Raw genomic sequence first — 5,000 nt, forward strand, 5'->3', positions numbered from 1 at the left:
TAGGCCAGAGTAGTGACTTGAGATGAAATCACACAAGTTTATGTTTTTGTTGAAAATACCCATTACAAATGCATTCAAAATACAAGTATGTGTGAAGGATCGAACTGGAATATTAGTGAAGTGAATGTTATTGAAGAAACAAGTAAGCAAGAAAGAACAAAAAAAAAAAGATCAGATAAACACAGCTCTGCCTCCTTATCACTTGTCTGGGTTCCCACACTGCCTAGGCCCATAGTCATCCAACCTACAGCTACCAAGAGAGAAAATTGAAGGTAGCTATATACTATAAAGTATTTTTGAAGTATCCAAATCAACAAGACTCAAGGGGGAAGTTGATTTTTTCTTTTTCTTTTTCTTTTTTCTTGTTTCAACATTCCAACATTTTATTTTCCTTGTCTGTTGGCAGGAGTGACCTTGCTGATTTGTATACTGTAGGTTTAAGAAGTAATAAACAATGTACATGGGATACATCTCAAGATTTTATTCAAATTAAACATAAAAAAGAAATGATTGGATACTGATGTTTCTCTTATTTATGTAAGATGATATTAAAAGGTAAATTCTCCAAGAAAACAGAATTCCTTTTGTTGATGATGTAGTTGTAATGGCGTATTTGTTAGTGCTTTTCTCCATAAGCAGATGTGTACATTACAATATCAAAAGTAATCAGTTTCAAATATTATCAAGAGGACCTTTCAATGTGTTAGCATTTTCCTGGAGTAATATTCAGTCATCAGTTAGTTTGGTATTTTCATGACAAAATTTATTTGGAATGTATTAAATGATGAAATCAAAGACGCCTACCATCAGTGATATATCTGTTACAAGTTGAAAGAAATTATTTCAGAAAGAAACATCAATTTAATTAGAAGAGTTTGATGTATCCTGTATTTTAAAGAAATTTATATATACATATATATATCTTTATTCTCTCTGGTGTAACTAGCACCATGAAAGTAAAAAAAATAAGGGCACTTATTGTGATCGTTATGAATATTATAATAAGCATTTAAAGCTCTTGCTGCTACTGAATTTTTCTGTGCCATTCAGGCTGATTGCTGTGCGTCCCAAGACTGCATAACCCATTATTGGGACATGTTAACTAGTTGATGTGTTTCTATATACTTGTCTAGATTATTATTTTGTAAGTGTTAGTGCTTGATCTTCCTTTTTTTTTTATATAACTCAGATATTCATTCAACACATAATTTTTTTTTTAAGTTTTGAATACATTTGTTTACATTGTGTTAATTACAAACCATTTTGAAAATGGTATATGGTCTATGTAGGACTATATATTGGTAGCTATCACTGTGTGATATCTGAGCCTTCAAGTGTTTTAGATATCAAAAAAGTGCAGTTAGATAACTAACAAGTTAGACTGTTTACAGAATCAGAAAAGAATGGTGTTTCTCTAAGCAAAGTTCAGTGGTTGGTTAAAGTTAAACAGTTCTGTTGTCACAGTTCTCGTTTTGTGAAGTTTGTTTTTAGTGCTACTTGTGTTTCCTTTTTTTTTTTTTTTTTTTTTTTTTTTTTTTTTTTTTTTTTTCAGTGAAATCGATCATTCACTGAAATAATTAAAATATCGGGAATAACACTAAACTCAGTGAAATACAAAAACCATGTTCCAGCTGCAGAATTTCATCAGCGGTTCGTCACTTCCCAACCATCAACCCTTCAACCTTAAAGTGAACTCCGTTTGTATTTCTAAATGTAGTCAGTGGTGATCTAAAGGCACCAGTTGGGAAATTAGACATTCAGGAAAGGGTCCAGGAACAGAGCTCCCGGTAGGGAAATATGGCAACTTGGAGGGGGTTAGGAAGGTTCTTGGTTCACACTGCGATCCTTCTGGTAGTTTGTGCGTTCAAGATGTGGTTCACTCGCTCGTTTGTTTGCACAGTGCTGTGTCAAGTAATCTGTGGCTGAAGTCTGTCTCAGGTTTTTACATTTTCCACTTTCTTTATCATATGAAGGTAATTGTCACTGATAGCAACATGCCCTCCCAGAGACTAAGTTGAAAAAATCCAGTGATTTCATCGATTCTTGGCATTGTTTCTTCTGGGAATGAATCGTTCAAGAGATCAAGTACCATTTGTCCATCAACGATCTTGATTTGTTTGTCCTGTTAGTAGTATATCAGGGAAATTATGGGGCTCAAAGAGGCTTGAATAATAATAAGAAGAATCGAAAATGCATGAAACTAGCACAAAAAAATACTTAAAATTGGCTACAGATGTAACCGCCATCTTTGAAATTCTATGGGCTGACACGCTAGAATTTAAAAAGTACAGGAACTCAACCCACCTTTCGACAAATCTCTGCAGGAATTCACGAGTTCCAAACCCCCAAAAAAAGGGTTGACTGATAACCCAGCCTGATATAACAACGTAACCCACTAACGACAGGTGTCCCACTTATGAGACACCCAAATAAATAAACATTGCCGGGCGTCCTGCCAGTGTGACACTGTGTCCGATGCAGCAGCGGGCTGTGGCCAGAGGGCGGATAGACTCCGGGGCAGCTCCACCCACCGATTTTGTAGCCACCCGGAATCTTTTATTTTCGGCTTCAAAATATACCGGCATTAATGGGTTAAGTTGCTGTGACTAGGCTTACCCTTTAGGCACTGCCCAAGGGGATGGTTGATCGGGAGCTACACCCCCAACATCCCCTGGGACACATTCTTTTCACCTTGGTATGTACAGCAAGATAGAGCTGCATTCACACCATAAAATAATAAACCAAATACCTTTTTATCTGGGAACGTCCCTTTTGTTCGCTGGTTTCTAACATCTGGATTGCTTCAATTTTAATCCCTTTTTCTGGCATTTGGAGCTCTTGATGGGCCCAGATATTAAACTGGGATCGTTGCTGAAGTCTATTTTATCTTCTTTGCCACTGTATAGTTCTAAGAATAACCCAGAATCAACACAACACTGGAAACGCAACATTTCTCACCGGCGTTCCATCTCAAAATGAGTGCGCTGGTGAGCTGTCAACCTGACGGTTGGTGAAAGGAAGTGTGAAATGCCTGATGTGCATGATTCTGAATAAGGGTATATATAAATCATAAAATACGCAAATGAAGTATAATAACATTAATAAAAGAATTTAAAAGTATAAGTGAAGATAATTAGCCAAGTATTGTTTTGACAAGCATGTAGTAACACATGAACTACTTCAGACATCGCAGTAATTAGTTAAGTGGTCAGTGTTGAGTTATTCTTGGCAGGGTAAACAAGTTTCGGAACTTAGAATTTGAGTGGTGACCACACGTTATATTTTTGTCATTTAGTGGTGACTTTGAAGCCGCTGCAGCTGTTCTATGCCACTTTATTTCTTCTGCTTCATAAGATGGCAGCGTCCATTTCCCTCTTATCTATGCATGTTGGTCTCTTCAACCTATACCCATATAAATTACTATTCATGGCTCAGATTTTCAATTTCCCACATTCTTTTGCTTTTTGAAATGCAGATTCCCCATTGGAACACCCGTCATTGTTGGCGAGAGTTGGGGACAGAAACATAGCAATTATACTATATTTTATACCAAGAAAAAGGCAGTTGCTGCAGTGCTTTTTTATTTCCCATCCACATATTGTCCAATATTATGGGAGTTCAAGGGAAGAACCTCAAGGCTAAGTGATTAGGCTGGGTATATGGTTAGAACTTTTTGTATAATGACCATGGGGGTCCTAAGGGCAGAGCTACCTGGCTAAAGGATTCAGTGAGTATATAGTTAAGACTATATAGGTAATCTTTGGGTTGAAAATATAACACAAATGCTACAGTTATATAGCCCAAGGGCAGAGCACCCTGTTTAAGGCACAGTTCAACTGGCCTTGTCTTTATCAACTGCGAAAAGCACTGCCCTACAGACCGCACATGCACCCTGTGCATAGTACTTCTTGCTTAAGCAACACGGAGCACAAGGACTTATTCTCTGTTGTCACCGTAATTTTGTGTTTCATGGTATATAATTTTTTGAAGAACAGAAACCGATTTACTGTTCCAAAATTATTTATACTTGTCTGGCTGTCAAATTAACCATTTCTTGTTTATTTGTTTTTTAGTAATAAAAATTAAATTTTGTGACAACTGAAACTGTTTTATATAAAATCTCTAATATAATTTTTGTTGACTTTATAGATATTTAAAGATAGTGATATTTTTTTAGCAAATTACTGGAAATAGTATTTAATTGCCCTTGGAAAGCCCGGAGATACCTGTGGGAAAGAACAATCTAGGTTAGGTTATCACTGGCTCCCTCAGCCCACAGATTTCGCACAAAAGTGAAGCGATTTGGCCCAAATAGCCGTGCATATGGCCAGACTTTCACTTACACATGGCTAGTTGATTCTCACTTTAATGGAGTAGCCTAAATGATTATACAAATTTAGGGGTCCAGAGAGCAGAGCTCCCTGGCTGCATGATTAAATGGGGCTTGTTATAGTGTTAATTCCAGTACATTTTACAGAAGGTTCTGTTATATGTCTTTAGACTTATTCAAAAGTTTGTGCTTCACTGAAAGTGATGGCGTTTAGGTTCACAGAGTATCCTTGGCTAATTATATGTGATTTTCTACATATTTTGTTCTACATTATTTCTATTTCAGTCTGTTTAACCCCACAATTTCCCTGCTATACTTCAGGCCAATCCCTATTTTTGTCCTAATATCATATCAAGATAGTTGGTTGTATTCAATATCACACCAGCTCTGAAGGGTATATATCTGCAGTACACCTATAGTTCTCATAGAATGTTGTACTCTTACCCCCCAAAATAGGCACTTTGGTTTTAGAAAGAATTACCAAAATACCTGAAAACAGCTCCTTTGGGCTTCGTTCACTGATAAGCAAGTGTCTACTACTACTATCTTTTATAATTCTTGCACATTTTTTTTAAGGACCACCTCTCAGAAAAAACATACAGTTCATCTGTTGATTATAACCATTGAAAATAATGCTCAAAATAGAAGTTGCAATTGGAGATTATTATTT

At 36.3% G+C, this 5,000-nt stretch overlaps 2 protein-coding genes across 2 annotated transcripts in view; both read left to right on the forward strand.

Annotated features, from left to right (window-relative positions):
* Positions 1 to 5,000, forward strand: part of LOC113818830 (golgin subfamily A member 6-like protein 6) — a 121,919-nt gene that overhangs the window by 7,596 nt on the left and 109,323 nt on the right. The window lies entirely within an intron of this gene.
* The window catches only part of LOC113810068 (DDB1- and CUL4-associated factor 12 homolog), a gene marked incomplete at its 3' end in the record, with an annotated part of 20,375 nt that overhangs the window by 1,311 nt on the left and 14,064 nt on the right, over positions 1 to 5,000 (forward strand).

Source organism: Penaeus vannamei, chromosome 29, assembly GCF_042767895.1.
Source record: "Penaeus vannamei isolate JL-2024 chromosome 29, ASM4276789v1, whole genome shotgun sequence".
In the NCBI taxonomy this organism is placed as follows: Eukaryota; Metazoa; Arthropoda; class Malacostraca; order Decapoda; family Penaeidae; genus Penaeus; species Penaeus vannamei.